This window comes from Nelumbo lutea, chromosome 2, assembly GCF_056320005.1.
Source record: "Nelumbo lutea isolate HS-2025 chromosome 2, American lotus-T2T, whole genome shotgun sequence".
NCBI classification, from domain to species: domain Eukaryota; kingdom Viridiplantae; phylum Streptophyta; class Magnoliopsida; order Proteales; family Nelumbonaceae; genus Nelumbo; species Nelumbo lutea.
The window spans coordinates 53,887,085-53,906,312 of NC_142685.1; positions in this window are offsets into that span (position 1 = coordinate 53,887,085).

Sequence of the window (19,228 nt, forward strand, 5' to 3'; positions counted from 1 at the left end):
AGAAAGCAAAAACTCTCTGTTGGGAGACGAGTTTTTTGTGCAGTTTTGCATCTTCATCACACTTCCAGTCCACACTCTGATAATGATCTAACTCCTTCCAGATAGATGTCAAGTCTGAGTAGTACACAGATAGACACCTCTTCCCCTGTTTACAAGTAGATGATTATGCTTGTAGTTGGTAGATTTTGGCATAGTGTCGCAGTTCTGAATATGTTGATTTTGCTTGTTCCTCGATCTCATTTGCCATTTCAGACCACATGAAATTCCTTTTTATTTCAGGTTGCATAGAAACTAAAAGCCAGGACATGATCATGCTGTTTTCCTGGTTCCATCTGTCATATTCAGTACTCCCATAATGTGGTTCTTTGATTCTCCCATTAATATAACCTATCTTTCCCCTTGCAGTGATGTACATCTTGATCCCTCTTGACAATTCTAAATAATTTAAACCATCAAGAGGGATAACAACCATGGGAAAGGATAGGTCCACACCCCCACTCATTCCATTCAGCATTGAGGAAACACCAAATGTAGCAGAAACTTCTAGCCACATATTCTCAAATCTAAAAGGTGTGGGGCCTCCGATAAGGTTTTCTTGGTAAAGGCTTAGGGGGCAGTGGTCAAAGGTTAGTCTAGGTAGAGCTTTCAAACTAGAAATCATGATCATATTCTCATGAATTTGTTGAGAATAGATAGATAAAACAGTGAAAACATCCCAGATAAAAAGCTTGTCCTAGACCCAATGTGCTGCATCATCTGCAGTGGATATGAGATGAATGGTCACACAAAATGTTCATGAGCTCCCCTCATACAACATTCAACTCATGTGTCCCATGAAAATAACACCCATGCCTCACATGGGTTCATTTATAAAATATACTGCATTAAAATGAATGTAAAATAACTTGATAATCTTTCAGCTTTGTTCTATATTTAAATGATGTTTCACTTTAAAGAATCCTATGTAATGGAGTTAGAAAATGAGAATGAAGAAACTTCCTTGTCCAATGCATGGGGGCATTTGATAGTATCATTGTTTTATTCGATTTGACAAGTCCAATAGTGGAGTCAACTTGAGGGGTTAAAGGAGATATTGTTATGCATATTCTAATCATAAATTTCCAAGCTACAATAAAGAAAAGCCATCTTAAAGCATAAATAGGAATAAGTCATCTTAAAGCATATTGATAAACATATTCTAATCTTGGTTGGTTCAGAAATCTTTAGAAAGAAGCTTATGAGTTATGGCTAGTAACTCAATCTTTAGAAAGAAGCTTAATTTAGTTATTAACCTGGTATTTGAGCATGGATTGTGAAAATTTTTGGTATATTTCATTTTGTAATCCTTTTCTACCCGCATGAGAATATGGATTCGGACCTGCAAGTGGCCACGTTGTGCAAAAAATGCCAAAGTTTAGGACCATACTAGTCCATGCATAAATGTTAAAACTTGTATTAATCAAAATAATACTCTTCCAAGTATTTTCCGTAGATGATATCTTAAGAGCTTGGAAAGAAGTAGCAAACTCCTTCATGGTGAAAGACAAGATAACCATGGAATGGAAGCCTCCTCAAAATAATGGAATGAATCTGAATTTTGATGGAAACTCCTTGGGTGGTCTAGGTTTTTCAGAAATTGGGGGTGTATTTTGGGATGCAAAAGGTAAGGTGGTAGCTCTATTTTCAGGCCCACTTGGAGTGGGGGATTTTTAAGAGCTGAAATGATGGCCCTACTCCATGGGATGAAAATAGCAAAGCAATGATGTGACTTTCAACATGTGGAGGTTGAGGGGGACTCCAAACTGGTAATCTCATGGATGAATGACAGAAACCCAGGCGTGTGGATTCACAAACATATCATCAGAGATTAAGAATATAGCAAAGGATTTGGGGGAAACTTTTAGTTTTGGCCTAACTGGGGCCAATGTCACCCTTGGGACTCATGGGGCTTAACATCCACACCCGCATTAAGGAAATAAAGTTGCACCCTCATCATTAGCTATATCTTTTGCGTAGTGGTAAGTGCTTGATCATAAACCAAGTAATTATAATCAGTGCCATTAAAGAAGGGTGGTCTAGATATCGAATGGCATTCAACAAAAGGAGTGTTATTTTGGGTTGCCATGATGATGCCAACGTTCAGATGGGTAAAAAGAACAACAGATGGGATAGCTGATTTTTTGGCTAAGCAAGGGATGCATAGGGAACAACTCATTTGAGAAGGTGTGTAACTAGTTTTCTTTCAAATTATGAAGGGACATAACTCACTTGTATGGCAATAGTTATGATTTGTTTTAATTGAAATTAATGAAATGAACTTTTACTGATCATTATCATCATCATCATCATCATCATCATCATCATAATAATAATAATAATAATAATAATAATAATAATAATAATAATAATAATCATAAATAATCACAAATGTATGATACAAGTTTACTCGATATTAGTAATATCTTTCAGATATGGACCAGTTAGCTACATGGTAAATGCATAAAAGGGTAGCAGCCTTATGACTCAAGTATACAGAATACATACTATCTAAAACCTATGCAGGGATTTTCTAATTAATCCATGCCTTGCTGCAAAGAAAGAATTTTGGTTAACATTTACACAAGTATCAATGTAACTATGAAAAATGAAATAATGAGAGAAAAGAGATATATGGTCCTCGGATAAGATGATAGGAAAGAGATAAGTGCTCTTGAGATTATCCAAGGAAGTTCACAACTATACAAAAACAGAACTCTCCGCACTTTAAGCACCTGAAACCATGAATGTTTTGAACAGATTTTGATGATAACTTTGGATTAGAGGGATCTAAAGCAACCCTTTGTAACAGAGTTAACATATCTGGAAAAGACTCATATTTCCATTTGACAGAAACTATATCAACATTACTGTGATGAGGTCTTTTAACTCTAAGTTCTCTACTGAAAGAAGAGTCCATATGCTGTTTCACTTGTTAGTGAGAAAGCTGATCTCCTCTTAGCACTGATATGTTCATGTTCAGGATCCAGGTGAATTGTCTCTTTCTTCAGCCCTGATTTTAGAAATTTTTCATCATCAACCATATTGATGAAGATAAACTGATCAAGAAAACTAGAAGAAACTCTTCTTCTTTCTTCAAACTTTCAAGGATTAAGGTAAAGAATCTCGATATAGTCAATGTAGAAAAACCAAAATCAATAACCCTATATAGTAATTAAGATCCTAGTCCACATAATGCCCCAAGGTTGGTCATTGTAACCAGCTTGAACTAATAACAATTTTATCCTGGATAAAAATATATGAAGATTGATTAGATTTACCCTCCTTGTGGAATCCATTTAGCTTTTTCCATAGAAATGTGCATTCACATAGTATGTCATGAATGTGAACAATGTAGCCATCATATTGAAGCTTAGTGGCAACAAGCTTAAGAATGCACCTTACATAATGTTGGATTTGTGTCTTATTTTTCAACTGTTGAATTGGGTTATAATTTAATGGTGGGCGTGTGGTCTCCCCCTTTAGATTAAGGTGGGTTCTTCATATAAAAGGTCTTTTTTGTATGAGGGATTTCTCTTTTTTGAGAGAAAAAGAGAGGTTGAGAGAAAGTGGGTGCTTTTGGTGCAACGGTGTTTTTCTCTTCTACATGTTCATCAACTTTGAGAAGGAAATGAGAGAACGTGTGTACATGGGTTAAGAGATAGTTTGGATCACAAATATAAGGTGTTGTGTATTGTTTCTCATTCTCTTTCATAGCGATGAATAGTTTTTGTCTCATTCATAGACGTGGGTGGTAAAGCCGAACTACACAAATCCTTTGTGTTCTTGGTGGTGCTTGTTTTTCTTGCATTTGCATGGATTTCATTTGTTTTGATGCTATTGGATTCTCTTGATTGTTATTTTGTTTCAAACACTTTGTGCTTTTATCTTATGAATGATTGTTTGTAAACCTGACAAAGTGGTATCAGAATTTTCCAAGTTAGGTGTATACAAGGTGTTTGTGAAAATTTAATAAGAAAATGGCAATAAAAGGCATGGGTTTTTTATTCCAAAATGAAATGTTTGATCACAAAGGAAGGTGAAGGATATCTTGGTTCAACAAGGATTGATTAGAGCATTGAGGGGAAAGGAAAGTCAAAAGACATGAAAGATTATGGTTGGAAGGATATTAAGTCAAGGTGTATTAATATGATTTGATTGCTTTAGGCATATAGCATTACATTTAATGTTACAGAGGAATATTATGCACAAAAGTAGTGGGAAAAGTTAGAAAACTTTACTTGGGGAAGAACTTAGCCACAAAATTATATATGAAGCACTAATTATATTGGTTGAAGATGGAAGAAAGTGGGCATCTCCTGAAACACTATGTGTTCAATGGTATCTTGGATCAATTGGAAAAAAGTTGATGTCAAGGTGGGGGAAGAAGACAAAGCCCTTCTTCTTCTCACCTTGCTTTATGATTTGTATAAAAGCTTAATGACAATGTTACTATATGGCAAAGATATAGTAAAGTTGGAGGAAGCCACCACATCTTTCTTATCCAATGAGGTTAGGAGGCCCAAGTATGTGAGTGGGCAAGAATTTACAATGACTATACAAGAAACAAATAGGAAAGGAAGGTCATTTGATAAAATGATAAGTCTAGATCCAAGATTAAGAAAAAGGGCGAAGTGCAATGTTACAGATGCAAGGAATTTGGTCACATGAAAAGAGATTGTCCTATACATAAAAAGAATGGAAATGAATCTAGTAGTGTGGTGGTTGTATTGGATTGTGATAGAAATATTTTCACAATCTCTAACTATATTTGCACTACTACTTCATTTGAGTGGGTTTTACATTCCAGGTGTTCTTTACATATGTTTTCTAGGAAGGAATATTTTGACACATTCTAAGAGATGAAGACAAGTGTTGTCTCCTTGGGTGATGTATCTACTTGTAACGTTATGGGTATTATCAATGAAGTTCAAAATCTTTAATGGGGTGGTTCACACTTTGGGTGGTTTGGTATATGTCTCAAAGGCTCCATTTGCATGGGTGCAAATACTAATATGTAGAGCGCAAAACCTTGTATTTTGTATTATTTTGTGTGTATTTGTACTCCTTCCAAACTGATCATAAAGCACAAACTATGCCTAAACAGCTAAGCAAATAATGTGAGGTTAAGTATGCAAGAGCAGCGGCAGCAGCCCATCAATGCAAGTATGCAGTCCATAATAGAGCATCAAAGATTCCCACCATGCAGATTGTTTTACAAGTGAATGCTCAAAAGGAAGAGAAATGAAAAACAATCCAGAAACCTATAAAAAAAAAAAAAACTAAATGAAATTGTTATACAACAGTTTCAAGCTTGAGGGAATTGCTCAAATAAAAGTATAAAACCAAGAAATAATGAACAAAAAAACTGGAGGATTTGAATCACTATGTCAATATGCGATCTGCAATACAACAAATGCTTTTTTTTTTAACAAGATTAAGAAATAAAGAAAAAGGAGGAATAACAGTTAAAGTTGAAAAACGCCACACGCTCTGATACATAGGTAGAGTTGTTACAGGTAGTCCCACCAAGGACCAATAAAAGAGGCAACATTTTGGAGTGTGAAAAATCGATGTCAAGCCACAATTACTATTCATGGAAACTTATTAAAAAAAATCAAAACCTATCAAGGATACAGTGAAGTGGTCTAATTCTTCTTTTCTTTTTCTTTTTTCATCAGTTACGATCAAGATGAATAAAGCATTCTGTGGAACTTAACATGAAGAATTGATCGGGGATTTTCTTATTTCTTATGAAATCTGGCACAAGCTCAAACTATCATCAATATGTATCACGATACGATAAACGACATAGAAACTAATAACAAAAGAGTAAATCGATAAAAAATTAAATAAATAAGAATAGAACAAAACATAAACAGAAGATACCTTCTATTCTTATATACCAATATTTTTCATTCGGATGCTTGACAAATGACAAGTGTTTCACCATAAGGAGAATGTCATGATGATGCTAATGTACTGCTTATGCTTGACAATGTTTGATCCGACCCACGGACATAATTTCCTTGGATACACTTGAATAAGAATTTTTAGAAAACAACTTTCATTTTAATTAAAATACTAAGTGGGATCCTTTAATATCTATAAAATTAAAAAAATAATAAAAGAAAATTAAAAATCAAAAGGTATTGATCATATTGACAAGTACTAATACTCACTTGAGAGTATGGGGCGTATTAATAATTTGGTCTTTTTAGAGTCAGTCCCCCTCACATTTGTTTTATACATGGTTTTGAAAATCGGAATGGACCGGACCAGATGCTCGGACAGGTTGATTCAGGAACTGGTTAGTTAATCCATTTCATTTTACCCTAAAATCATTTTTTTGATTAAAAACGTTGATTTTGTGAATGACCCATTGGTTTGGAGTGGTTAAATCATCTACCCATCAACTTGGATAATGGTTTTTCGTTGTTTTATTTATTTATTTTTAAGTTAAAATGGATTATTTATCCGTTCAAATTGGGCAGTGGGGTCATTCGACTGTGGAACTGGTCCCTAAAACGGTTCTGTGTCTGATCTGATTTTTAAAACCCTAGTTTTATTGGTTTATGTATTTATACACAACCCCCCTATACACACCATCCCCCATGAATTGGGAATCTTTTCCCCCTTGATACTGACCTGAACTATATAAATCATGGTTTTAAAAACTAACCCAGAAATAGAACCGTTCTAGCCATTGGTTTCTGGATCGATGGTTTGACCATTTGGTTTGATAGATGGCCCGTTCTGACAATAAAAATTAAAAAATAATTAAAAATAAAAAATGGTAAAAAACTGTTGAATGGGTTGATGATTCGATTGCCCGGATCAATAGATCACTAACTAATTCAACAATTTTTTGCCAAGAACCGGGTTTAGAGTAAAATGGAACCGATTGCCTAAATGGTTCCTGGGCCTAACGGTCCAATCATCCGAATCAATGATAATTTGAAACCATGGTATAAACGGATTCGGAATTCTGTCGGAGATTGAACTCAAATTACCCCTAATGTTTTAATCTATCAATCATGATGATATAACACCTTTTAAGTTTTAATTAATGATGTGATCATGCCCTTGTATTTAATAAACCACGAGCATATATAGATTGTCGAAGGAAGCAGTAAGAAGAAAAAGATGATTGTGGAAGAAAAAGTTTTAATTAATGATGTGATTATGTAAGTGTTTGACATTGATATCTTGCTTCAGAGCCATATGGATAAGGGTTTGTTGCATTGTTTTTTCAAAAAGCTTTGTTTTTTTTTTTTTGCCATCAATGCTATCATATATGATGTTTTTTGGGGAAACAATATTGATTTTGTTTGGTATCAGTGCTGTATAACCAATTTTCAACATGGTCTTAGATGATGCCACATGGGTGCCACGTCATTGTACCATTGCTAACAACAGTTTGGAAAGCAATAAAATGCCAAATTTGACATATCAAACTATGCCTTCACGATTTCCAAATATGGTTTAGAGCAACATTTTTTTTTAAAACATAACCAACATCTTTTCGTTTTCTAGGGCACCGTTTTTTATGTGACAACACTGTTTTCTAGTGCAACAACATCGATGTCAAACATTCCATAGTGTAACCAATCACAAATACACACGTGTTCTCCACATATGGATCCATACTCTTGTGTACGGAACATTGATGTCTGTGCACTCATGATTGTTTATATAATTATTTATGCATGGTGTGGCAATCAATAGACCATCCAACTAGGTTCCTAATACTAAAGATAAAAAAAAGAAGGGGTAAAAGAATAAAACATTCCCTAAGGTTTCTTATAAATACTAAAACTTCCCCTTTATTTTCCACAGGGACTTAAACCTCCCCTAGTAGAGAGAGACGATATTAAATCTAACATAATCAATAAAAGGACTCATTTACCCTTAAATATTTTTAAAATTTTCAAAACACGTTAAATTAATATGAAGGGAAACCTATGGAACAATTGCTTCTGTTGGTGTCTCTCAACAGGTTAGTTTATAAGCCTCCAGATAAACATTCCATTATTAGCTCAATTATATAATTGAATTAATTTTGCTAGACAACTATCATCAACGATTCTGTATCTCTGGTCATCATTGATTTCTCCGGTTTTTGGTTTTGAAGATTATTCTTATCAAAGGCCGATTTTTTGGCCACAACAAATTAGATCGACATTTTTTTTGTTGACACGGTGAGTCTCTTCTTTTATCTATCTCTTGTTCAGTTGTATATAGTTTAGGATGTTCATTGTTTTTTTTTTTTTTTTTTTCTGTTGGTCCATACTTTTTCTACCATATTTGTGGAGTCTTTGATACCTAAGAACCTATCCAAACTCAAACTACATATAAAGTCCCATACAAGAGATTAGATTGGAACCTACATTATCCACTCCGCTATACAAAGCTGCTGGACTCTGGGGATCGATATCTTTTCAAACTTGCCTTTTCTTAGTGAGGGAAGGTTTTTGTCCAGACATAACAAACTCTGGGTTTTTTCTGCTGATGTCACTTGACAAGGAGGTCTAAGTCCATTTTAAAAAACCAGGGGATGTTTCAGTATTTAGGTAATGGATCAAGTGAGGTAGGGGTGTACAAGTCCATTTCCTAAAACTTATGGATAGTTTAAGAGATTTTCCTAATGCTGTGTTTGGTTTGAAGGAAAAAGTAGGGAAAGGAAGGGAAAGATAAGAAAATCTATACAAGGTTTGTAAAGGTTTCCTTACCTTTTTCTTCCTTTCCCTACTTTTTCCTTCAAACTAAACATAGCCTTAAAAAATAAAAAAGGGCAATAACTATGGCGGTGAATACCCAGACTAAGCACCAATGGAGCCACCACCCAGTTGGCTATACAATTGATCTACTTGATTGATAGATGAGTATGGCATTGGCGTCCAACCACTTCGACTGGAAAGAGTACAAATACATATATGCACAATGCAAAACAAGGTTCAGAAATTAAAAAAAAATACATATTTTTGCACTGTAAATATTTGTTTTCGTACTCTTTCCAAACTAAGCCTTCTTATTTCTTTTTTTCCCTACTACTAGTTGAGAAGCCCGTGCACAGGTAAAAATAAATGCAAAAATCAATAATTAAAAATATAACTAAATTCACTAATGCAAGTATGATAACAATAATCTAATTCGGGATGAAAATATTGTATTGACCTCAACTTGGGAGGGACTTTGATTAGGTCTTTAGTAGCTATAATCTAATCCAAACCCATAGTGGCATTTGGCATCCTATGCCTTGTCAATTGTCTCATTTGTTGATGATCATATCCCACTGCCACCAGGGTTATGGGGTTAAGGGGATGGGGGATGGGCAACTCGCATTTGTGTAGCCCCATGAAACATAAGAAAAAAAAGAAACAAAAAGAAAAAGGGAATGGAAACTTTTAATTAATGGTGTTGGTAACAAGATTGAGACACTATAGTATGATAATATTTTGACTTTTTTAGTGAATATAATATTTTCACATTTGATTGGGTACTATGGAACCTTTAACCTCATGAAAACTTTCTTCCCCCATCTATATTTAAGTTGGCACTATTAGAGGACCAAAAACATTTCTTTATTTTACCTAACCATTTTTAACGTGGACTATTATTATATTCAACTTATAAACATGTAATAAGTTTATATGTCAACTTGAAAAAAAATCCAACCTTAATAGTTAATACAATGTCTAGGCTATTGAATTGTAGTAGCTATGGTCTTTGGAATATCTTTCCCTCACTCAAACGGAAATTCCTTTGGTTAGTTTGTTTTTATCTTCAAGACCAACATGTTAATGGTGAATGTTCTTAATAGATTATAACTTAGACCTTTTGGGTTTAGATAATGAAACAGGGTATGTCTTTCCAATTTATACCACTAGTTATGCATAGTATTCATCTTCTAGGATATCATTAGTTTAATAAAATGATTTGATTTTTTGTTTTTAACAATGGATCATAAAACAGATCAGAACTTTTATTCTTTTTGGTAACTAAGCAACAAATCAAAATTTAATCTTGCTTTTTGCTCTAAAACCATCCAGCCACACTATTTGCCTTCGTCTTCTTAGTTGTTTGTTATCTTCCTCTTCACCGACGATTCTGCTACGTGGTAAAGAGAGGGATCGGGCTAGGCTCTATTTTTAAGAATTTTAAATTATTTTATTTTCTTTCAAAAGCATATGAAAGTTTCTTCCCATAAGCAGTTCTCGCTGTTCTTTTCTATATTTCACTTTTTATCAAAATTAAACATTCATATAATTTTAATTATGATTCCTTCTTTGGAGAAGATATATTTCTTATGGTTCATTGAATGTGAAACCCCTTTCTAGACAACCATAACATGGCTATAATATAAAATTGAATCCTTCTTATTGAGTCTTCTGCTATCTTTCAACCATAGATAAAAAAAGTATCCAAACAAACCCTAAATTAATATTAAGCCCATAATAGGATTCTTATTATCTAACTAAAATTAATATTAATTTAATAAGAAGTGTCTTTTGTATTCTTTTCAAGTTTTGGTGTTTAGATGATTTCACATGCACTATGTTAATCCTAAGTGAGGTTCATGAATTTTTAATTTTAATTCTAAATATCAGGGTGAATTTATAGAATAATTGATTGATATATGATTCCAACAAAAACATAAATAATCATAAATTATTGGTTATGGGATCTCCAACCAACATTTAGCAGTCCTTATGTGTCATGAGTGTAATTGATGAGAATTTATAAATACAAAAAACAAAAAAAATGATAAGAATTTATGAACGGTTGCAATGAGTTAAACGAAAATAGTAGGTATCAACAAGGTCATCACCGGTCAGTGTACATGGCCATTTATGATAGATAAAATACTTGAACGATAAAAAAAAACATTAGAAAATAAAAATTGTTGAGGGTAAAGATGGAAAGTAAAATCAAGGTACAACCATGTTAACAGTTTGCATTCTCATTTTTTTTATCATTGGAAAAACTTTGATGAATAGCTTACATCCTCATGATAGTTAAATGCTGAAAAAAACAAAAAATAGTAGAGGGTAAAAAGGGAAAGTAAAATCAGGATTTTTGACTAAACAATTGTTACCATCCTCATTTTTATAAATGGTACAGATATTCTTAATTCTCAAGCTTAAAGATTAGAGGGTCTGATTCACTGGTTTTAATATTGTATAAAGACAAAGCTATTTCAAGGTATGATATCAAGGTTCAAAATATCGATACAGGGCGGTACACCGGTAGGGTATATCAGTACTATTTCTTATGTTTTTTTTTTTTTCAAAACTGGTTCAGAGGGGCTGGTTTAAGGTTGGTTTTCCCCCTGAACCACTCACCAACCCGAAACAACCCCTGTAGAGTGTATCGGGAAGGCTCCGATACAATACGTATCGATCAATACAGGCCGATACATGATGAAATTTGATCCTTGTATCATATTAATCATAATAGTGTAAGATAGCATGTGTGCAAAAGGATATTAGGATTGGCACTTTATTATTTTTGAACATCCTAGCCGGTTACCTAATGTGCAGAACTTTGTAAACTTTCATTTCTTATAAGTTAGTTGTTCTTATTTATAAAAAAAAAGTAAGTATTAAACATATATGATATATGATAATTGGAATTAATGTTTATGAACTATAGGAAACCCAAAGCAAGTATATGTTTTATATATCATAGGTATTTCATATATACAAATATGAAGACATGTTATACGGGCACGTGCGTCACATGTAGAAATTTCAAATTACAATAACAATTATATATTATAATTATTTTTGTTTAGTAAAATGAATATATAATATTATAGATATGTCCAATTCTTTTTTATTTTCTATATTTTTATATTTTATCTATATTTATTTTAAATTTTTTGTTATTTAATATTGGTACCATTTGTTCACTCATTTGACCTAAATGAGTGAATTAACTTAAAATGGTTTTTTAAGTTAATTGATTTTCTAAATATTGATTCTTATACTATTAAAGTTAATGTTGTAGATTTAATTAGTATAAACAAATATACCTTAAATATAGGATTTTTAATGGGAGAATAAGAGTTAGCAGTAATACCTTATATATGGAACTTAATGAGAGAGAATTGAAAATTGGTTTAATTTCTAGTTGGTTTTAAACTTTATATTCCATTTTCACTGTTAATAAAATATTTTTTATTTATCATATATATGTGTATAAAATTATATATTATTTATTTTTTAATTATAACATCATGGGTTGGACCATTTGACCAAAAATGGTTGAACTTTTTTACGGTTTTGTTTATGGGTAGAGATTCTAAAAATATAAATTTTTATATTATTAAATTTATTATGTATTGATTTAATTAGTAGAATTCGGTGATGAGAAATAAAAATGTCTTGAGTATATAATTCAAAGTTAAATGAAAGGAAATTGAATGGACTTAATAATAGCATTCAAATTATATTTTTGCCTTCACAATGAAGAGGGACGATATTTCAAACAAAGGAGCATTTTAGTAAAAAAAAAAAACAAAAAACAAGACTCTATTCTTACTTTTTTTAGTGTAGATGTTTATATATTCATACACACAAATATGAATACATGTTAGGTTTGGGTCAAAATAGTTTGGCCAAGGTCTCCACCCTAATCCAATTCAACGGTAAGTTAATAATTTTCTTGGGTTGGTTTCAAGGGCTAACCTGGCCCAAGTTGCACCAGACCCAAATAAAAGGAATCGGAGTGCAAATTGAATGTTATGAACCAAAAGAAAGGCGTAGCTTGATAAGTCCCAACAATCTAAGGCTTTTGGTCAATTATGTAATAATTGATATTAAAGCCTATTCTACATCTAGTGTTGCCAATTGATTCCAAAAGTTTGAAAATTAATATAATTAATTTAATTATCTTATATTTAGATGGTTTTCTAGGGTAGCAATTTGTGTTTTCATGTTATATCAAGATAGGGTATTTGAATATATGGATTGACGTGAACACGACATGATTAATTAATCATGTCAAAATTTCAAGCACAAACATGACCTATTTATTATTACACATATAACATGACACAATCAGTGTGACCCTAATTAATACGTTTGACCTGTTTAAATTAAACAATTTACAAATTGAATTAGTAAAGCAAATATTTAATAATCCATTAATTATCTAAACAAATCCACAAAAACCATTCAATGTCATATCTATTATTTCATCCAAATATACATACATATACTTCAAACCAAGGTTTTTGAACTGCTGTTGATTCGGACGGTTGGACCGTTTGGCCTGAGAACTATCTAGACAACTGGTTCCATTTTACTTCAAACTTGGCATTTGGCAAAACACCATTAAAAAGTCAACAACCCATTGACCCAGGTGGTCGAACCGTCAATCCATCGACCCGTTCAACGATTTTTGACTATTTTTTTAATTTATTTGTTAGAATGAACTATCTGTTCAAACCGAATAGTCAGACCGTTGATCTAGAAACCGGTGGCCAAAATGGTTTATTTTCTGGGTTATTTTTTAAAACCATGGTTGAAACTTCGAGTTAGAAACAAGTCATTTTCTAGATAAGGGAGTCAACCTGAAATTGATACATTCGTGTTAAATGAGTCAACATGATTTTGACACGAACAAAATTAAAGTAAACCCAAACCCACTAAATTGATATATAAAGTTTATATAATTATATGTAAATATACAAGTATATAATTTCATACTTTGTATTATTTATAAATTTATATATAATAAATTCAATGTCATAAATTAAAAAATAAGTAACATTTTATTTTCTTTATCTTAGAAGAACATGAAATGGTCATATTAAATCCGAATCCGATCTAGAATCCCCAAATTTGATCATATTTAGATTGAATTCAGATTATAATTTAATTTGTCAGTTCGAATTTGAGTGTTGCTTACTCTAATTTGAATTTGATCCAATTACAAGCCTATTTTCATCCCAAATTTTAATCACAAAAGGCAACTTTGGAGAAGGGATAATCTAGAGCAAAGTGAGAGATATCAACAAGGGAAATGGCTACCTATTGCTAGAGTGAGAGCTGCCAGATAGTGGAAGCGTGATATAACTGCTCTAAAGGTTAAATAATTTGGCTTTATGCATTCCAACATTCTCAAAGCTTGACGTATCGGTCAAATATGTACCGTTAAGCTGATCTAAGTCGGTTTGAAATCAACCCTAACTTAACCCAAATTAGAATTAGATCACCTACTAACAAAAGATGTTTCAACACTCTCCTAATATGATCTAATACTACATATTTCACCATGATTGCAGTGTGAAATCATGCTGGGAGGGTGTTAGAACTTATTTTGTTAGCAGGTGTCCTGACCCACTTTTTTAACTTTTTTATATTCAATAAAAATAAAAGTATTTTGACTTTTCATATTTAGGATTGGTTAATTAAGGTTAACTAGTTTTAACATCAATCTTCCAAGAGATTATGGGCGTGCCCTAATCACCATGCAAAAGATAAAAAAAGATAATGTACTAAGCAAATGATTCATAATTCACCCACTTTAAGATAGAGAGAGATTCCAAGGGGGATCCTCTCCCTAATGTCATTATCTGATATCACTTGAATACACGAGAGAGTAAATGTTCCATGAATAGATCTTCTCTGTTAATTGAAGGAGAGACAAAGGTGTATCATCTCCCAAAGATCAAGACAATGATCAATCAAATCAGGACGCGCAGCGGATTCTACAGAAATGTTTATAACAGCGATAGTTTATCTTTTTGGTAAAAAAAGGAAAAAAAAAAACTATGAAATGATGGAGCAAAACAATGAACTCCCAAGATCAAAGCATAGGAAAAAATAACTCTTAGCGCCCCCCCCCCCCAAAAAAAAAAAAAAAAAAAAGAAGGGAAAAGGCTTTTACAACCATTTTTTTAGGACTTCAATGAAAGGCTTCAAGTTAATCAATCTAGAGAAGTTGGAGAATTGGAGGAAAAAAATACCTTATATTGATGCTTGAAATCTCATCTGCTCTTCTTGTCCTAAGCTTTTGATGGGAAAGGGTTTTCCCACTCCATTTGACTCTAGCTACTTGAGGGGAAACCTAGCTATATACATTGAAATTAGGGTAGAGGTAGACCTCCTTGGGTAGATATTTATAGAGAGAAAAGATCTAACAACCATAGTCCTATTCCAATAAAAATAAAGAAAACCCTAGTTTCCAATTCCATGAAGAATTATATGCTGCTTTGGCATCCTTAATGCCAGGTGGTAGAATGCATAGTTGACCATAGCAATAGGCAATCTTCCTTGTAAAATATATTTCTTTTAAGGCAAATGAGCTGTCAAAACGTTTTATCATGATGATCTTGATTAGATCATAAACCTCTACGTATCATTAGTAGTAAATACATATATAATATATTATCATTATTATCATCATCACTACTAACAACACCATCATCTAAGCCTTGCCCCTATTATAAAGCTTGGATTGACTTCCCATAGAGCAGGCTTCACATGCTCCCCACAACACATCTCAGTCGTGCACATTGGGAACATCTCCCCATGTGTGTGGCGCACTTAGTGGGGAGCCAATGTGAATTCTCGAGCATATGGAGTTGAAGGAAGGAAGAGTATGTGCCATGCATGTGTGCAAGTAAAAATAGAAAAAGAGGGTAAAAAAATTAAAGTATATTTTAGATTTTGTAAGATATTTTAATTGTGATTCTTTAAATGTTTAAAATCGATTATTAGATTTGAGGATTAAAATATTTGGACAATTACCTATTGCAAGCATTGAGATTATATGATGCTACTAAAATATTGTGATTTTATTGTTATGGCCTAAACGTGAAGCTAAGCCAAGTATTGACATTATATAGTAAGAATATTTATAAATTTTAAAGTAAAACTCATTAAATGCCAAATTATTCAAAGACGCAAAAAAAAAATATGGGATTTCATAAATAAAGTATAAAGAACATGGATTTTAAAAATATGGGAAACATAATTTTTAATATACATTTATATTATAAAAGAATGAGAAGGGCATTAAAACCCAATAGCAACCCAATGTAAGTGTGGAATGAAAAAGGAGAGGTAGGTTTATTATGGTTGACTAAGTATATGTTTGGCATCGATGCTACAAATGCATGCTGCCGATGTGTGGGTTGGAAGCATCGCTTTCTTAGAAAATTGTGCCTTTTTTTTGGTTTTGAACTGTTGCTGCCAGGTAGGACGTTTCCTGGAGCAACAACTTTTTATGTTTGGTACAAATGCTCTAGGAAACTTTTTCTGCACTTCTACCCATTGTCCAATGCCACATCATTGCCCTGTTAGCAGCAACGAGCTGGAGATCCAAGAAACGCCAAATTTGGTGTTGCTCCAAGCCATGCCTTCCTGATTTTTAAGACGTGGTTTGGAGCACCATTTTTTCCTACATGGCGCTGATGTGGCACCATTTTCTGGAGCAACGGCAATGGTTCCAAAGAGACGCTAAATTATTTGATAAGATAATGAAAACAGAGAAAAAGCTTGATGAATGGAGAAAAAAAACTGTGGTGCCTATATTAAACAATAATGATGATTGTAATGATTGTTATGGAATTAAACTTATAAGTTACATTATGAAACTTTGGAAGAGAATATTTTTACAACATAAAAAATGTGGCAAAATCTATGATACAAAAATTACACTGTAAAGTAAAAAAAGGTGAACCAACAATAAAGTGAGATGTCATATGTGACATACATCCCGTTAAATGTGAACCAATGAGAAGTAAACAAAGTGATGTTTAATATCTTTAATGTGATTGATCACTTTTTTGATTTATTGTGCAAATTTTTCAATTAATATTTTAGAAAAAACGATTTGGGTTTATGCCTAAGAGATCAACTATAGAAGCCATCTTTTAATTAAGATGGTTGATAGAAAAATTTAGAGAGAATAAGAGAGATCATATAGTTTTCATTGATCTAGAAAAGAAAACCAATGTTAAATAGGTACGTGGACTTAATTAAAGATATGCATAGGGTGTAAAAACCAATGTTAAAATACTTATTGGAGAGACATCAGATTCTATAGTTACAATGACTCTTAACTAATAGGAGTTCTAACTAGAATACATTTAGAATTGGAGGCCAAGAGATAATTCAATGTGACCTCTTATTTTACCTTGTTTGAATAATTTATAACAAATGAGAGATTAAGGAGGATGCCATTCATAGAATTAAAGCACGATGGGCAAAATGGAAGGAATGCATTTAAAATCTTACGTGACAGTCGAATGTCACCTTGGTTAAAAGGAAAATTCTTTAAAATAGTTGTAAGGTTGGCATAAAAAATAGCTGTAAAGCCAACTACATGGTTTTTAAACCGAACCGGTCAGAGGTCCGTTACCGGTTTGAATGGTCGGCCTGTTCTGACAAAAAAAAATGAAAAACGGTCAAAACAGTTCAAATGGTTTGAATGGTTAATCGGCCGGTTCAATGGTTTGCTGACCAAAATCAACGGTTTTGGGGGAAAATGGAACTGATTAGGTGATCGGTTCTCGGTTTTTCTGGTCCGGTCCGGTTTTGAAAACCATGGCTAACTATGTTGTATGGAGTAGATTGTTAGGCAGTTGAGAAACATGTCCAAAAAATTATGTGACAGAAATATGAATGCTTATTCTTAGATGGATGAATGGTAAAACTAGGTAAGAAAGGTTAGAAATAAAATGGTATAAAGGAACCTAACTCCAATAGGTGATAAAATGAGAGAAAATATATTGAAATGATTTGATCATGTGCATAGAAGACCATCTATAAACATATTAATGAAAAGTGATATGTTACAAGTTGAAAGGGCCAAAAGGGGTAGGGGCAAACTGAAAAGGACTCAACAAAACAAGATTCATATAGTTAAACCCCATATAGTTGGGACAAGGCTTAGAAGATGACGATGGCATACATTTACATTAAAAAATATGCTAAAATTTTCATTTGGTATTTTTTATTTTTGAAGATAACATATTAAACACTTATTTACTTTTAATCAACATTGGTAATGGCTTTTTTTAATCTTTTTACCATACAAATGCATATTGACAAATGACAACTTTTGTCGATAAGGCTGGTGAGACCCTTTATACAGACAAGTTGGGGAAAGGTTGGAATTTGAAATTGAGACAATAAAATTAAATAGGAGCTGCATTTGCGAGTGGAGTCCTGTGACGTATTGGGAAGCATAAAGGAAGAAGAGCATTGTATTTTTTAAAAATAAATATAAATAAATAAACCTGAAAGATGCCAAAAGGTCTACTACTTGTCGTATCGTAGTGGAGAGTTGAGATTGAATCCTGCCTGGATGGTTGAACCTCCTAAACGTCGTATTTTAACAAACTACTAACCTGGATGGTTGAACCTTAGAATGTTCGGCCCAGACAACAGTTTACAGGTCAATTTTATAGTTTAACTAATTTTTATATTTTAAGGGTCCATTGGTTCACAATCAGAAGCAGAATCGTTATTGGAATTAAAATCCGTCAGAATTGAAATTGGAATGGTCTATTGCCTGTTCAGAAAATAATCTAATGGGAATCGAAATAAACTGAAATGAGATCCCAACGGAGGGGGAAGGAATGTCCATTCCATTCTATCAGGAATGGGAATAAGAATATAAGATTCCAGTTGTGCCCAGTGAGCAAAGCAGAGGAAAAATGGAAAAAGATGAGATATTATTAAATTTGGCATTCTGGTTCATGCTATTGCTATGGATATCCGATACCTCTTTGCAAGGAATGTCCATTCCATTCTATCAGGAATGGGAATAAGAATATAAGATTCCAGTTGTGCCCAACCAAACATTTGGAATTGGAATCTTATATTCTTATTCCCATTCCTGATGGAATGGAATGGACATTCCTTGCAAAGAGGTATCGGATATCCATAGCAATAGCATGAATCAGAATGCCAAATTTAATAATATCTCATCTTTTTCCATTTTTCCTCTGCTTTGCTCACTCTTGAGGCACTCTCTACCTTAGATTTTCAAAGAATAACCCATCACTCCATTTCAGGAGTTTCCTGAAATGCCTGCATCTGGCTCTCTGGATTTTCCATCATCTGCTCATCACAAATGAAGAACTGGTTATCAACAGAAGGAAAATTTTATGCCAGGTGGTTCTGTTCTCTATGCATTTAGAAGATAAACAGACCCTCGCACTAGCTTCATC